Source organism: Cyprinus carpio, unplaced genomic scaffold (genome assembly GCF_018340385.1).
Source record: "Cyprinus carpio isolate SPL01 unplaced genomic scaffold, ASM1834038v1 S000001072, whole genome shotgun sequence".
Classification (NCBI taxonomy): Eukaryota; Metazoa; Chordata; class Actinopteri; order Cypriniformes; family Cyprinidae; genus Cyprinus; species Cyprinus carpio.
The window spans coordinates 3,471-22,222 of NW_024873793.1; the positions used below are offsets into that span (position 1 = coordinate 3,471).

At 39.1% G+C, this 18,752-nt stretch overlaps 1 pseudogene; it reads right to left on the reverse strand.

Moving 5' to 3' along the window:
• Positions 1-397: 397 nt before the first annotated feature.
• On the reverse strand, positions 398-14,777 carry LOC122143269 (annotated as a pseudogene).
• Between the last annotated feature and the right edge of the window lie 3,975 nt (positions 14,778-18,752).

Genomic DNA, 18,752 nt, shown 5'->3' on the forward strand with positions numbered 1-18,752 from the left:
GCATTATGATTTAAAACTGCTGGGCGTGTTTGTGAGGGCGGCACAATTGGGCAAAAAATGTTATTACATGTAAATCCATATAATAATAATAATTATAAACATTTAAAGTATTAATATTATTAATAATTACTAGTATATTCTACTATTATTATTATACACATATATACACATCTACTTAAAATCAAGCATTTGCAACTATTTGCACTAAGCCATAATGCAATTCCGGTTGCGTTTCGATTAATCGTGCAGCCATGTGACAAGCTTCAACTTTAGAGCAAAACCACCCTAATCAGCTTCTGATGGTCTTCACAATATTTGATTTGAAACTATACAGGCTTGCATCTCATTAGTTGTTTTGATTTTTTCAGTTGATTTTCTGTAATAAACGTCATTGAAATTATTGTTGGACAATCAGAGGAAGGCGTTTGCCAGCAATGTTCTCAGGTTTTGGCTTTTCCGGAAGTGACCAGTGAGCTTCCTCTATGCTGAAACCACTGTCCTTGCTCTGATTGTCATCCAGACTTCTGAAGGGGTTTCATGGGGAATGGACTGATCTCTGAAGATCTACTGCGATAGGAAGCCGAGGGTGGCCTGGGCTCACAGTAACATCCTTACCTTCTGTGGTTTGAGAAACCATGGATGACCTGTGTGACGCTTCCTGTGTTGAGTGCTGGGACTACATTACTGTGGGGACAGAAGTCCTGCAGAATGGTTGTCTAAAAACACAAACAAACCATTAAGCATTTGACTGGAGCAGAAAATTATAGCCATAATCGTGTTCGCATGCACATGAAAATTCCAAAATTAATAGCAATTTGTTCATATTCCTGATTGTGTATGGCATCACATTAATTCAATAACCTGATTGCAGAGTTTTTAAAAATCAACCAAAGACTTTTCAAGACCTGCACAAATACCATTAATACTGTATATCGATACAGAACAACCCATACAATCTTCAAAATAAATTATATCTCCAGTTTCCTTGTCTTGATTAAACAGCTGTGTCACAATTCAACGGCATTTAAAAAGACTCAAGATATGTTTTATTCAAGATACACATACATTTAAACTGGTTCATGTACTATGTACCACAACAACATGAATTATAGATGTCAATATTGATTTCTCTTATACATAATGTGTTTGAAATAAAGCAATTAAAAGACTGGGTAAAAATCAATATACTAACTTGTGTCTCTAGCATTGTGATTAGCTCCTTCTTCTTCCCTCTGTGACGGGGAAAGAAGAGAGAAGAAACCATGAAAGCTTACATTGAATTAAATGCTCAGATACAATTTTTTGGTAACGCAAAGCATGTCCAGTACTACCCAGAAAAAAAAAAAAGAAAAAAAGATTTAATGCATAATGTGGAAACTTTTAAGTATAAACAGGCCTGAAATACACACGAGGGACTCACTGAGTAGACTTGTTTGTTTGCGAAACGTGCCTTAGTGCTTTATTGCCTCTACAGCTGCTACGTTCTTCAAAAAGATGAGATATAAAAATGCTTTTCTTCGCGAACCGTTCTACAACATGCCATTTTGACTTGAACAGCAAGCACGTCATTTTTATTTTTAATGAAATCATAACCTTTTCAAGTTTAATAATAAATTATGACTATCACATTCCTTGTGTTTCTAGCCCCGCAAATTTAAGACCTCTTAAAATGACACTTTTAAGACTTTTGTAGACCATTTTAGATATTTTAGAGATTTTGTGACCTTCTCAGTGTGACTTAAGACTTTAAGGATGCATTGGGAAAACTCTGTGTGACTGTCCATAACCAGATTAAGCAACATATTCGTGGTTTTTAGAACATATTTTCCACAAAAACAGACTTATTCATTTACATCTGCAGGTCACCAAAAAAAAAAAAAAACAGACTTGTATAGTCAACTTTATATCATTGTTTTTCTTTGTTGATTTTGATTGCTTCCATTGGTCCTCATTCTTTGTAAGTCACTTTGGATAAGAAGCGTCTGCTAAATGACTAAATTTAAATGTAAAATTGTGTAAATGGGCAAACAGTGTTCATTTTACAGTGTAATCCAAAACAGAGAACATGTGGAAAAGCCAAGTGCTCAATGTACATTGATCCTAATATACTGTATTAAACATGCAGAAATACTCTGTGGACTTAATGTTAACCGAAAGGTGTTAACCAGTTCCCTAAATTCAGTCCTTCCTTAAAAAAAAAAACAAAACCAAAACAATGTGGCATTTATAGTGATGAGTAAAGGAAAAAAAAAAATAAAAAAAACTTGCATTTGACCTATGATTAGGCCAGGTTAACTAACTAGGGTTCTCAGTAACAGAACTACTAGAGGGAAAAGACACAAACCTTTGGTAACTGCATCCTGGAACGTACAAACTCAGTCATGTCAGCCTCGTGTGGAGTTGTGGCGTGGATGGTGATAACTGCCAATATTGTGGACTGGGTCTTGGACCGCTCAAAATGTGAATCTCGATTTTTCTAATGACCATGTTTGTGTGTAAACGCCGTCATTTGGCGGAATGTCCTTGCAAGGACCGAAACAGATATGTGATAATTTGCACCGTCACTATTTTTCATTAATCCACTAGTGATGAATAAACTATTTGCACAGCGTCACTCCCGCTGCAATGTCAATTGAAGATGGTGCTGCCGAGGAGAGACCCGTCCTAAAAGGAAAGGGGGCTGGGACATTGGGCACAGAGGGAGTCAGTGGGCTCGGAAGATGTCTCTGGACCAGCCTAAGGAGTGGAGAGATCACCAGCTGGTACATGAAGCCGGGCTTTCAACCCAAAAATGTTAAATTACTCACGAAAGGACGTCAATTCTTGACCCGTGTTGGTATTTGCCGTACAACCGCTGAGAATGCATGTAAATAACATTATTTTTGTATTTTTCGGTGAGAACTACTCTCCACAACAGTAGACTATGGTTCATCTCCTTGCATCTGATTTGTGAAATGAAATCCAATAATCTTGATTTCAAGAGTTCTGAAAAATTCTTTTTCGACTTTAAGATTGACCCTAAACAATGCGCATTCTGCCTTTTCACGTTGTGTTTTGTTTGCATGTGCATTACATGTATTCCGAACAAAACTTAAGCAATCCGTATGACAAAACAGGTAAACAAATGCATCGTGGCACAGTGTAAGTACGTAAGGGATATTTGAATCGACTCAGAAAATAGTCTGATCCAAGCATTTACATGCTTCTTTGTTTTTTTCCAGTTGATCATCAATTCTTCAGATCGAGCTCATTCCAGAACGATTGAGGTGTTTACCTGCACTGCTTTCATCTGACTGAGCAATCAATCATATATAATAAATGTTTATTTAAGTGAAACTTAACTACTGTAAAATCCTGTTTTTTGCTACAGATGTGAATTTGCTGCAGGAGACGGCAAAGAAGTGTGCAGCAGGCTCACCTGGTCAGAGAAAGCGGTCTACCAGCAGATCCAGCAGATTCTCCTCCAGCTGACGCGGCTTTGTGGGAACAGTTGTTTTGGATAACAGGTACCACATCATTACCTCCAAGTAGGTCGATTAATAAATCATTTTTTCTTGCACTGTAAAACAGGAAACACCAGAACATTACATTAGTAGTAAATATTTCACCACAGCTAAATATCCCTCTTTATCTGCTCAACCAAACCGGAGATATTTTTTTTTTACTCTATCACAGAGGTTCTCAATCCATTTCCAAACACCCCACTATGTGGCTATGCCATGCAATTTTTTTGGACGTCTCCCTTATCTAGTACACCTGATTCAACTCATCAGATCCATTAGCCAGAGCGCTCAAACTAAACCGCCACTTCACATTGCCAAAGTGTAAAATATAACAAAAGTAGTACATATTCAACTGTAGATTGGGTGTGCTTTTTAGGTATGCAGTATAAAATGCAATGTACCTTCTACCAAAGTAATGAGGTGGTCATGTATACTGGATTTTTGACATCCTGTTTTTGTTTTGCATAATGTTTGGGAGGAAAACACACATTTTAGTGGCTGAACACCACAGTCAGATTATTGTAAAAAAAACACCTTATATGCCCTGTGTTGGCTTTGAGGAAACCATGCTCTACAGAAACCCACCTGACTGGCTGGTGAGTGATGCTGGGCAGATGCTTTGTGTTCAGGATTGGTGAATCTGTTTCTCCATTGGTCTGGGCAGCTATTGTTTGGGCCGTTAGTGGGGGGGGGTGGCTGTTTTCTCCATCTAATAGGCATGATCGTGCTCTAGTTATATGCAGGGTCTTCATGGGAAAGAGGAACAAAGATGAGGGTTAACAAACTGAAGCTGGGGGGGGGGTGTAGGGGGGGGGGTTAAAATTAAGTGTGACAAACAATGAGTCTGGAACAGTAGGTGCAGCTGCTTACCTCATGTGATCCATACATTTTTTGAAAAGTGCGTTATATTCCACAGCTCTCTGCTGCAGCTCCACATCTATGCTGCTGCCGTATATAGACACACCACTTTTTTGATTCGACTGCAGAGCAAATGAAAAATAAATGGAAATCAGGACCTCATCCATTTGGGGGCATAAAATCATTTCCAGAAAATAACATCCTCATGCTGTATCAAAAGTGACTCAGAACAGGTTTGCTTACTTCAACGCTGCTGAAGCGGGTGGACAGCTTCATGATAGCAGTCAGGGAATAAGCTATCGTTACAGGGGGGTGGACAAGTATGTTAGAAACTGAGAAAGACCTTCTAAAACATCCAGGACATTGCATCTTCACTAACCTGTGACATGAAATCGAATACAATTGTTCTGCCTCCAAATAATTGTGTATGAGTCGCTCGTCGACAGGGCATACAGGGCAGTCTACCTGAAATGGTTCCTCCTCCTCACACTGGCCTGAGACCAACAGGTCTCCATACTCTCCTATGCAAGCCAGGATGCCACCTGTGTACTAGAGGTGTGCTGTAAATTAAGTTAGACTTAGTTCACACAGACATGACTTCTGTTGACATTTAATCATCCAAATGTCATGCCAAAACAATGCGTGAATGGGGAATGATGCATTCAGGGTTCAAAGTATGGTATACATTTTCACTCTGTTTGCTCACACAAAGAGCAATTTTATGAGTTGAGAATACACTCGCAAGTTGCATGAAAGTTGTTCCTAACAGTTCTATGGCATTATATTATTGGAGCTCAGCATCTGTCACCATTTTACTTCAATACAGTGAATGGAAAAGAGCCGCGATGAACATTGCATTTGAAGGAAGACAAATCTGTCACATGGTTTTGAAAAAACATGAGAAAGAATTTTCAGTTTTGGGCAGATTCATTTCTTGCTGAATCTAACAGATGACAAGTTTTTCGCACTTTTGGGGGTGCAAGTTTGAAGTCCAGTGAAGAAAAAAAAAGAAAAACAGTGGTTAAGCTTATCCTAACCTGAGCGATGTCATCCAGGAGGGCGTTGTAGAGTCCCCCCCCCCCCCCCCCCCCCTCTGTTACAGTGTAGGCATGCATCTCTACACTAATTTTGTAATGAGCTGGAAGAGAGTTGCGGCACAGAGTCATCCCGGACATGAACTCCCCTGCCTATAAAAGCACATACAAACAAGTTACAGGTACATCAGAACGGCATTTTAAACCGCCCTGCCACCAAAAGAGAGTCGTTTTGTTCATTTCAACCACAAAAAACATGGCTCCTGGCCTAAACAACTCTTAAAACGCTTCTAACTTCAAGCCAGAGGACAAGAATGTCTGCAACAAATAACTGGGACTCAATCTGGAAAGACTACTGCAAAACTATATTGAATTAAATTACTGTGAATGTTAACATGTCCTAAAGACTTTCTTAATTGTGGGCAGGTTATGTCATTCTTTGGCGTCAGATAGTAGAAATGCAACAACTGAAAGATGTCTGCAGATCCCTGGCCAAAAAAAAAAAAAAGATGTCTGCAGATCCCTGGCTGGTGGCCACAAGGGCATTAAATGACATACCAGAACTCAAAACACACATCACCAAGATCAAGATTAAGACAATGCTGATAAATCTGGAGATAATAGCTTTCATTCCTTTACAGTCTACACTCAATAATAATATATCAGAGTTCATCAGCAAACATCCTTCCAAACTTTGTCGATTCCGAAGTGTCTTTCAATTTTACATCAAATGATAAACTCAAATGATCATGAATGTGATCTAGTTTAATGGTAGGAGAAAAGCAGATTTATCGTAAGAAACACTGAGAGAGAGGACATTTACACCGTTGTCAAAACCCTCATCATAACGTTTCCTATGTGCCAATCTCTTTGGAGGGTGCATTACCTGCAACAAACAAGTGTTATATATATGTGCAAAACAGCAGTTTTAAAGCTTGCAAAATATACAACCAAGTCACCAAGGCAGAAAAGCATCAAACCAAGGTAAATCTCTTTGAACACACTCCTAACCAAATCCCTTTTAGTGCTGTCAGAATAAAAAGTGTCAACAGACGCGGATCTTCTGCCGATGGATCACTCATTTTTATCATCACACAGCCGTCAAAAAATTGTTGCTCTACAGCTCACTTGAAAAACAGCTCTTTTTTTTTCAAGGGGCTTGCTTATTGAATTTTGATCGGATTTCACTTAACTAGGCTTTTACACCATTTTAAAAACTCTAATAACAGACTGCGTGGTTCAAAAGGGCTGCAAAGGACGTCAAACACGACTGGTGTGACCTCCAGCAGCAGTCCGCTCAATATGGAAATCGTTGGTGATGATCCCCTCACGAGTTTCTGCGCAACAGACTTTGCAGATTTCACAATAAACAGCCTTACTTCTCAGCAGCCAGGAAGATACCTGATGCGCAGTCCGCTTTGAAGTCAGGGTCACAGAGTCCAGGAATACAGAAGCTCTTTCATCATGCCCCGGATGTTGTTGCCGTTAACCAGGGCAAAGCTCAGCTCCATCGCACTCCTGTGAAAAGGACAAGTGTAATCAGTGGGACTCAGCCTCTTATGCTGTACGTGATAATATAAATCCATGCAAATAAATTACCTTTTAATGGACACATCAAGGTCTTTCAAGCAGTCCACGATAGTGCTTCGATGTCTCTGCACAGCATTGTGGTCTGTCTGCACAGTCTTCAGTAGAGAGGGTCAATGCCACATATCTGATTCAGGGAGAAGTAATAATGTCAAAGTCCTATCATTTTGACAATCAAGTCTAATAAGCGACTTCGAGTCCACAGTAAGCTGATGTCAGAAACAATGAGATCATCATTTGTAATACCTCAGTCGATGGATCACTCAAAGTCTTCATCACTGAAAAGCATTAAAACTGCTTTCCGCTCTGGTCACTTTAAGAACCAAGCCTGAACGTCACATACCTGATGTTTTTTGTCATTGTTGAGAAGAAAACGTCCCAAAATGGTAATCGCTAAAACCTGTAATAATATAAACAACAGCATTTTTTCAACCACTTCCTGCAGACACCTCATAAACGTTATGAAATTGACATGAACCACTCACACAGCACTGCTCAATCTAAACCCAACACTCACTTCCCGAAGTCCACGTCTCTGATTTGATGTCCATAATCGTAAGAAAGAACCGTTTCGTAGAGGATAGCATTGCCTACATTTTTACTTGTCTCTGTATTTTGTTGCAACCTATTAAAAGAATTTGATGGGAAATCTTAGAAGGTAGAAAGAAAACGTTGTGTGGTTATGAAGTGGATATAATCAGGACTGCTCACCTGTGCGAGAATGTCATTCATAGCTTCCCTAGAATCATCATCACCCTTTTCACAGAATTCTCAGTAGCATCAATATCCGCACCTTAAAAATGCCAAGAGGACACAGTGTGGACCCAGAGGAGCTCATCAGATTGCTTTAAGCTATAAAGAATAGGTATCACCTCATTAGGGGGAAAAAAATGGATTGCAAACTTAAGGACCACTCTAAAAATCAATTTCTTGCAACTGACCAACAATGGGACATGAGGGTACATTACAGAATCGAATCACAATCGACTGCAACATTCAAAATGCTAAGAGATTTTATTTTAGCAGCAGCTATTTGCACTAAGTGTAGATAGCGATAGATGCCAATTTACACTAAGTGCAAATATTTTAGAGATTCTATTACACTGTTAAAAATAGCAAGGATTTTCTGCTGTTTTATACTACTTTATTGCAAATAGTGGGCAATTACTGCACCCTCAGTATGTGTAGTACAATTTTTAAACAGTATGCAATAGTACTTGAGTGTTATTTTTAAATTTTAATTCAAATTATTAAATGGATGCCACCTTATTGGGACAATAAAGCCCTCCCTACACCTACCCGATGCTTTTTTAACTTGATTACTTCCTTCATTTTCATTGAAGATAAATGATTTTGTGATGTGATGAAAAGGGTGAAAAAAAGGTCACCAAAAATGGCCCCATTTACACTGCATGGTTCAAGTGACCCAATTTTTTCCTCTCATGTGGCACAGATAGGATATGACCGGTGAACGTGTAAGCAGGAAAAAAACGCATGGATTCCGATTTTCTCAGATCGATTCAGGCCTCATTCATATTTGGTAATAAATCGGATATGAATCGGATACGTGCATTTGCGTGTTGCCATGTAAGCAAGAAAAATCGGATATTCCCCAGTAAATGCGAGTTGTACATCATTAAAAAAAGTGACGTCAACACAGGTGGACACCACCAACTGAGATCACATGACTTATTATAGGCGCAATGGAGGATGAAGGATACACACAGTGGAGCAATGCGGAGTTTCATGTCATTTAAGTCCTCTTTTTTTCTCCGCCGTACGTGGACCAATGTTTTGCTGATCTTTTTTTTGTTGACTTTTCAAAATATTGTGGAAAGCAAAACACTGTATAATTTTATTTGCATCTGCATCCATGTATTTCGTGCTGTTTTACTTCCTTTTCCGCGGGTCAGAACGTCCTACGTTTTGGTAGTTTCAGCAGTGTATAGTGTAAATGCAAAATCGGATACGGGTCACTTTTAAAAGATGATGTAAGCGGGTCCGTCAAAAAAAAAATCGGATATAGTCAGTAAATCGGATTTGGGCATCAAGACCTGTCAGTGTAAATGCAGCCAATGAGTGCGACACACGTTTTACCATCTATTTGTACTTAGTGTAACTAGACACTCTGTTTATTTTAGGGAATGGCACCATTTTATAGAATCCCTATTACATGACATATCACTGAAAAATGGTGTCCTAAAATGTCTCTGTAGGCGCGTTTTCCATTACCCGTCAAATGCGCAAACTGAAATTGTGAATTGAAAAATGGCAATTTCGCAAACACACCCATATATCGTAGAAAAGTTTTTACGCTCGCATAAGATAGTTTTTCAGGCGATGCGAAAAAAAGGAATAATTTGCAAAAAACTGCAATTGAAACGTTTTTTTTTTTTTTGTTTTGTTTTTCGCATTTACAGGTCCACATGGTGTATGAAAAAGTCATGACTATTCTTTCGTTTAGCGCAAATCTGTAATGGAAACGCGCCCTTGTGACAACCATAAGTGTGGTAAAAGGGGGTTTAGCCAATCAAAAAATAAAAAATAAATAAAAGACACTTTCTACCTGTCACTCATTTTGCATGATTTCATAGTTAGCAGTCCATATAAGGGAAGCAGGAAGTTGAGGGCATGGTGAGATGAATCATTTAAGTAAAGCGCAGAGCAATTTTGAGTTTGTCAGGGGAAGAGTGCAATTTTGCTACCATTGCAAACCTACTAATGGACTAAACATTATCTTTGCAGTCCTGGTTTCAGAAAAAGGGGGCTTGTCTAATTTAATAGCAGAACAGAACAGCCAAAGTCACTTTTAAATCGAGCAACACTGACAGGAGATGATGTGTCCTTTACCTGCAGGAAAGGGTCACTGATGCCAGACACATCGTGCTCAGGGGAGTAGCCTGACATGATCAGGTTCTTCAGGATTCGTACAAGTTGTGGAATTCCAGCTAGAAAATAACCAGTGGGAGAAGAATGAAGAATATCAGCAAGGTTACAGCAGGGTCATGGAGAGTTTAAAACAGGACAGCACATAAAAAGGGTCAGTAAGTGTAAACACACGTATAGGCACCCTGAGTTGATCATCTTCCAATAGATTGGTTTTAACTACACATTAAGACATGGAGAGCATGTCAGTGTTTATTGTAATTATTTGGTACTTTTTCTGTGTATTAACATGATCCTTATTAATTTGGCAAAAGTCTCCATTTCATATGCGCCCCCACTTTAATGTACATATTGGAAAAACCACAACCCAATAGTGACCGTATGAAAGAGAAATTAATCTAAAGGAAAATGCAGGACAAGTGAAAATGTATGACGTCTACATAATCCTGAAAAAAACAAAACAAAACACTTAAATGACAACAACTGCACACAAAAAAAACAAACAGTACATCAAAACCAAAAATTTGACTACAACTACAGTGACCATCATGATGATGAGACTTTTTGTTTTTGTTTTCTTTAAGCATGCACCAGCTATGGAAACCAGAATGTCCTCTTACCTTCTCATTCTAACACAATGCAGGAATTGTAACAAAGACAAATGACAGAAAAAAATATGAAGTAGATGTTAGGGGGGGAATTGGTAAAAAAGTCACTTTCAGAGAAGAGCTTAACATAATGCTACGGTTATGAACATGAGAGGTGGGCGTGCTGGCACAGTAGATCAGGGGGGGTGGGAAGAGGAGAAGCAGATATACAGAGAGGAAGAACCTGTATTCATCTCCCAGTGAGATAAACACACCTGCAGCTAAATCCAGGACAAGCATCCAGATTTCAGTAAGGACTACAGTCTCATTTCAGTAGTCAACGTCAATGCTATCAGCTGCAGATAAAAGAGTTTGCTTTTGTCTCAGAGTGGCTGATGTGGTGCACAAACAGTTTTTAGAGGTGACTGCTGAAGGTCAAGGCATGAACGCTTGGCTACGTACCTTCCTGAAGTGAGAGAGCATGTCAGGACTTCGCTCACACATTTCAGTGAGCAGAACAACAGACGTGTGGAGAACTCCTGCACAAAACACAGAACACAACATCGATTTCCTTATCAGATTTCATTATGAATCACTCATGAGCGAGTTTGTTTACATTAGGAAAATGAACAACAAACCAATTATTCTCCTGTTTCTGCTGAATGTGTAAGACTGACTAAGATCTGATTGTATGAAAAAAAAAGAAAGGTAACATTTTGCTAAAGCTTATCAGGGATTCACATTTTACATGAGAGAGCCAACTTTGCATTTTAACAGTTTAAACTAATTCATAATCAATTTAAACAAAAACAATATTACCAAGAAAACATGTAATGCTTAGAACGATTTAGAAGCTTAGATTAGAAAAAAAAAAATCCATTTTCCCATTTTAGAAGTTGGCAGCCTCCACCTTAAATCAAACTCCCAAGTTCACTTAATTGTGATATTGCAATTAAAGAAAACAAACAAATCCGATTTCAATCTTCAAAAAATAAAATTTTTAATTTAACATGCACTAATTTTTCCCAATTTGTTAAGACATATAAAATCGTACTATTTCGCAGGAAAGATGCATCTTTTAATTCATTTTTAATGACAATAAAATGAGACCTATGGGAAAGGTTAAAGAGAGCAGCTCTCACCATGATTTTCTCGCTGAGCAGGTTTTTTGTTGCTGGCAGGAACATCTCCATCAGCTCCGGGACTTTGCGGATGACGTGAACCGCACACAGAGCTGCCTGAGGGCGAAGAGCTCATGTCAAAACCGTTCACACATTCAGAGCTCGACATGCTACTGAACATGAAATCCACGTTCAGCCAGGAAGGAAGGGGTGAAATACCTTTTTCCTCAGATAGGAGTTGATGTTTGAGAGGAGTTTCTTTTCTCCACTCTCCAGCTAAGTCACGGCACATTTTCGGATGAGCCCATGCAGCCCAGGGTGCACAAGGACAGTCCCTGCACATACTGTGTACTGTGGTTCAAGTCACTGCAGACAGAAACATCAGATGTAGAGGATGCACAGAAAGTATAACATCATTTAAGGCAATGTGTGTGTGTGTGTGTACACACCGACAGATACATATTATATATAATAATCTACATATACAATATATATATAATATATCTATATAATATTAATAGATACACAATTTCAAAATTACACACAATTTCACTGTCAGGACAGACATGAAAAAATGTGAAAAAAAGCTGTCAAAAGCATCCAATCCAATCAAACACTGATATTTTGGTTAAAATTAATTTAGTTAGAATTGATAGCATCAAAGCGGCCAAAGTCATAATATTTCAACAAAAGTAGGAAATTACATGCTCTACTGTTTGAACTACAGGAATGCTACATGGTGGTAGCAACACCACGGTCTTGGGTTTAATTCCCAGGGAATGCACAAACTGATAAAAAACGTTATACACTGAATGCAAATGCAAGTCACTTCAGATAACATGCATCTGCCAAATGCATAAAACATGGTTTTGTTCTGATCACAATGTGTTTTATGCAGTGAATTATTGGTTGGTGAGAGCAGGAAAAATATAAAATAACCAACCAGACACCAAAATTTTACATTTTTAGTCATAGTTTTGGTATCACGTTGGGTTCACACTTGATGTTCGATGTTAAAATCTGAGTTGGCCCAAGAAAAACTGTTGAGATAATGACAAGAACATGTGAACTGATGAATGAAGATGTGCAATACGATAGTTTGAGAGACACTAAATGGAACAAAAAAAGAAAATGCAATTTAAAATGCCATCACATCCAGGAAGCAGATTCCCAATCATCCTGCTCTTCACACTCTCCACCTACAAGTGTGACATGAAAACCCCACCAATCCCACAGGCAGATGTTGATTCATGAGAGTGTTGAGACAAGATTACATCTCGGCTCACTCACTTCTTGATGCAGTTCGTCATTAATAGATGGACGTCCTGCTCCAAAAACCCTCGCGTCCAGGAGCAGCATGGCTCCCAGGTATCCTATCCGTTTGTCCGTGAATTTCTGTGATGCAATCAGCTTCAGGCACTCCAGCTGAAAATTACATTTTGCCCATGAAACACTGCAAAAATCTGTATGTTTAAATGGGCACTTCTTGCATCCCTTTTACAGACTCCTGTTATTTCTGAAATACTGTTTTCTCACCTGGCCAAAGTGTGCCGGGTAGCCCAACAGGGTGCATATAAAGCAGTTTTAGCCACATTTCTACAGCGGTATGTGTTGTCCTCTTCTCTAAAGGATGACCTAATGGGCAGCACACTCTTTCTGGATCATCTCTCGTCTCCTCGGCTGGGTCCGAGCCGTCCGGATTGTCCGGATCAGCTCCCGCTAGTCTGATCGGGAGCTGGCATCCTCTGTAATGAAAGCACAGGAGTGTCACAGCAGCACCAATATAAGTAGCCACATCATCTCACAGAAGGTTTTATTTTAAACACTCAAACTGACGTTATGAAGTGAGTTTGGAAGTAAGAACATGTTATTAAATGTGGTATCGTATACATAGTTCACTGACAAGCTATGCAAAACAGCTTTCATAAATAGCAGATCGAGTCTGATTTCATAATTGCACGATTAAATCATCTTTAACGGTTTTGCGTAGCTTGTCAGTGAACTACAGCTCTGGTAGTACAATTGCTGCTCTAACTGAAAGCATGTGATGGACATTTACTACTGATCACAGAACCAGCTTTACTGACAAGAAGCACATGGACAATCGCATTTGATTTATAGTGCAGCCCTAAAAGATACTGATCGGAAAGCGGTCAACGTGACAAAAGAACAAACGACTTGGACCCGAAGACTTGGGAGGGGACTGATTTAAGTTTCCTGTAAACACTGCATAGCTGTAATTATATTCGCTGAAATTAACTAAAATTACTTGAAAAAGGATTTGTGCATTTTTGCTGAATGATAGATTCAAAGATCTGAGCCAAAGATTCAAACTTTTCCATCACTACTGGGGGTGTGGCTGTGGTTTACAGTCCGTCTTGTTCTCCTGAACTGTATCCAGGAGGGTTGGGTATGCAGAACATGTAGACTTATTAGTGACATGCACTGACTGGCTGTTGTTGCATTTATTTCTGCTGTGTGAAAGGCGGTTAGATTAATCCATTTTGACTAAAAATGTTCAGAGTGTATCGTTGTTAGACATCATTTTAATTGTCAATTTTACTGCAATGCTTTACTTATTTTTTTTAAGTTTTCACACTAAACACCTTTCTGAAAAGCTGCAACTTTAAATCCTCTACATCCATATTCTTTCAGCCCAACTTTTGTAGTGTTGCATCTTGGAGCATCCCATGACGTGCTTTGTTTTTGAAACGACTGTCAAATTGACATGTTTGGACATCAGGATTAATGAATGATATTTCGGTTTATATAATGCATGCGTTTCTCATTATATTATAATAAATTAGCTTTAAACAGATAGTCCACAACAGCAACCGGTTGTCAAATCTAAACGATGCATTGCCATGTAAATGATTGTAACATAGGGATATCATTCTGCTCTGGCGAGAGGAATTAGGCACAACAACACAGCGCGATCTCTTGATCAGTCTAAGAATCCCGAAAAGACGCCGAGCATTTCATAATTGACTAGCACATGTGGCAATCTTTTTTCTATGGGGACAGTCAGTCTGGGAAAAGGCAGACATCAGAGTATGGCCATAATTAGCTCATCTGCCATTGTGACAAAGCAGGTGGAATCACATTGTGCAACTCCATTCCTTCACAGAATCAGGTTTCAATCCACTGGAGGCTGATTAAAAAAGTAAAGTGAGCACATACCAAAGTGGTAAAGATTATCATGACTGCCTATGTAATGCCCAAAACTGCAGATGAGCCTATTTTCTACAACATTTCCAACATGATCCGAGCTCATAACACAAACAGGGGGAGCAAATGGAAAAGGGCACTTGACAAGAACTTTAACTTCACAGTAGGAGGATGTTATGCAATGAGTTTTGACAAGATTTGGACGTTAATTTGGTTATGCTTTTGCTTCCAAACATTAAAAAATCTCTGACAATTAATCAAAAGAGAAACCCAATAAAACATATATTAGCATCCCCCAAGAAGGGCTACTAACAATGCGAGAAAAACGTATACAAGGGGAAAGAAAGCACAGGAAGTAGAGGTCAAGCTTACACCTGCCACACAGGAGAAAAAACGATCTTCCGCTCATAAACAGGTGAGGAATAAGATGGTTATTATCACGGAAGTTGTGAAACCGGGCTAATAGAAAGAAGAAGGTGACCATTCTACACATAAAAACCTCTCTGGAAGCTGTCGTAGGATGTGCAGGGACAGCTTTGTGGCCAGTTAGTTAACTATGAACGTGGAGTACATAAATTACGAAACAGGGAAATGATACGCTGCAGACTGAGTTGAAGGAATGGCATTCAAGTTCAAACAGTACAGTACTATTACCCAACACAGGGCGCAGCTCGTTGCAATGCAGTAATGGAGTGCATGGATAGTGTGATGGTCGATCTTGCAATTAAAGGTAAGTTGCTAAAGCAAAGTAATCAGTGGCACTGTAAAGACGATGCATACAAGTGGTTTTTACTGCTTGAGACGCACATTAATCACACCAGGAGATCCATCTCACATCATAACAGCCGCAAAGACGCAACACAAAGTAATTCCTCCCTCCTCAATGCATAGATGAGTGTGGATTTTGGCTCTCCCTCACACAGGCGCCCCGCACTTTAAGATTCTAGATTAGCATTGCAGCACCTAAATTACAGCTGCTCACAACCACACCAAACAAATAAAGTAAGACTTGCTAAACAAAGATATTCCTCAGCTGCTCTCTCGCAAGAGAGCAATCAAAGGTCTACGGTTGCAAACGTGGATGGGATAGTGCTAAATGACGAGCACTTTAATGACAAATATGCAGGTCATTGTCCAACTAAGCATGATTGTGATAAAAGCAAACTGTATTCCAAGGAATTAAACATGTAGTGGCCTTGATTCGAAAGTTCCACAGTTTGCTAAAAACACATTTTCATTCCTATGGTTTTTAAAAGAGAAATTCCAAATGGATACTTTTCCACTGCATGGTACGGTACAGTACGGTTCACTTTTGGGGGTTTTCCACTGGGTTACAGTACCTAGTACTTTGTTTTTTAGTAGTACCACCTCGGTTGAGGTTCAATGGAACCGTACCGTTACCAAAAGTGACGTGGCGTAAACTTGGCCGATCATGATTGGCCAGAGAGCAAATAGTCACTACGGGGTCACTGAACTTACGGCACAGAGACAAAAACAAAACCACTAGATTTAAAATCAGCAACAGCCAGCGAAGGGATCGAACGCAACTGTTTTGAAATGACGTGCCACTTTTTTTCTTTCTAACAACCAAAAAATTGTTGTTTCATTGTCTGCTGAAGTATGGACGTTCCTCTTGGTGATAGCAGAAGGAGGGGATCCAGTGAAGCTTGATGGGGCGAAGCGGAAATGGAAACGTTTTCAGGAGTCGCAGCAGTAGAAGAGGCCAGCGCAACTATAATGACAGTGACTAAAATTTGGCCCTAACTCTAAAGCAGGTCCTAAACTGCGTGGCGGAAAACACAAACCGAGCCGTGCAGCAGCCGAGCGGTACCACGCAGTGGAAAAGCGCCAAAAGAAAGTTCAGATTAAAGTTGACCCCTATCTTACTATCATTTATATCCACTATTTACTGCTATGGCTGACTGCAAAACCAGTTGAAAATATGTATAATAAAATATTGTACCAGTCTCTATATTTTGAAAAAAAACATTTCTAATAAATGGGCATAATCCAATGAACTTTTTTAAATTAACGTCAATAATGTTGCTTAACACTGTATGCAATTGCAGGTCTTGTGATATTTACACTCTTTACCTATTTTAAAACACCTTTGTATTCACAAGTAAATTCTGAATGGCCCTTGTCGTGTGAAACATGCAGTTTCTTCAAGTTACAAATATTTAATTGAGTCTCTTAATCTGTTCGTCAAAACGGCTGCATTAATATAACCTATAAAATTAACCGTTCATCAGAAATCAGGGCTTCTTAGCGATGTCAAAGTAATTGATATTCAAATTCTAACAGTAAAATGAAATATTTAAGTCCAGAAGAGACAGAAACATAATGAGGTGTTTGAAAAAACTGTGCAAGTTGTTTTTGGTTTTTTTAGACGGGCAAAAAAGGTCACAATCAAACCAGAGTCTAGTCTATCACATTTTTTCCAATTGAGTAAGATCCAGCAAGAAGTAACGAGCACCTTGTATTGTAGTCAGATGTCTTCACACACACTTCACACAGTTTCTTGGTCTTTTGCCAGCTTCGATGAAAGCCATGAAGGTCTTCTTTCTTTGAGGGAAGGGATGCTTGATTTACAAGTGCCTTTCAGCTTACTGGACTATGTTAGCATTAGCAAACCTCTCATGCAGCCTGACATGCAGGCTAAGGGCACTTAGCAGCTCGGCTTAAGTTAAGCTGCAAACAAGACTATTTTATATCTTCTGGTTGGGGTATAGTCTGCCTGTTTCAAGTGTGCCTTAATTATGAAGATCTTTAGTGCACATCAATGCAATCACAGTCAAAAAGGAAGCAAAATAACAGAGCAATATTGGCACATCATTCAGCATATGACAAGTTAATAAAATAAATAAATCTATTAAAATTGATGTTTTTCCAGGAATTAATTGTGCAAAGTCCATTGTAGAGGTTAGCTATATCTGTTGAAATAGTCATTATGTATGGAACGCAGCAGATGTTACTATACTGCTGATGGAACACCATTCACCAATCAGAAACCAGGACTTCCCACTTTATAACACAGGTAGTGATTTGACCATCAAGAAGATTACTCAAGCTATAACTCACCGAAAAACAAAAAAATCTTTCATGTAATCACCCTCATGTAGTTCCAAACCTGTAAAGATGTGGGCACAAAAAATGATATTTTGGGAAAAATCTATTTTTTTTAATTATTGTCTTTGTCAACACACTGAAAAGTCAAATTTGGGGTTTTGAATCCTTCAAAATATCTTCTATTTCTCACATACGAGAAATGCAAACAGGCTTGAAACAACATGGGGGTAAATGACTGCATTTTTTTTAATTTTGGACAATGTAGTAGATTAATACGCAAGAAATCCAGAACTAGATAGTTACTCAGAAAACACTACAGCTTTTACGCAAGAGACATAAGGGGTATATAGCTCCTGGTGGGCTTCCCCCAAAATTAGTGCTGTTTGGATTAAAAAGGGGACGTATGAAGATAAAAATAGTAGAATAAACCATCAAAGTTTAAGAGTGGGACTTTATCAAAATATGCCTGCCTGGCATTGCAGAACGTGAAATCTACACGAATTGGGGGTTTTTCTTCCCCACAAACCCCTCTCTCCCCTGTAAGGGTTTTCCGCCCGAAAGATTAAAAATCAGGGGCCTTTCTTCAGGATATAATGCTTTTTGGGGTGGCTCCTGCCACTGAGCTACCCCTCCCTGGGTTTTTTAAAGTAAAAGGCAGTTTTGCGAAAGACAGAGAAACACAAGATGGGTTTTTTCCCCCTCCCCGAGCTGGATCCAAACACCGTAAATCCGGGGCCCTGTATAAGCAGATCATCAGCTTCATGACGGCTTGTGATTCAGCATCCAATATTGTGACATTAGTACTACCATAACCTTTCAGATGGGAAAAATAGGGGAAAACTTTAAAACCGCATGATCCAACCCTTTACAGCAAGAGGAAGCATGCCATTCAACTACAACAAAAAAGCAGGACTGCTTTTCATACAAACGCTCTTCCTT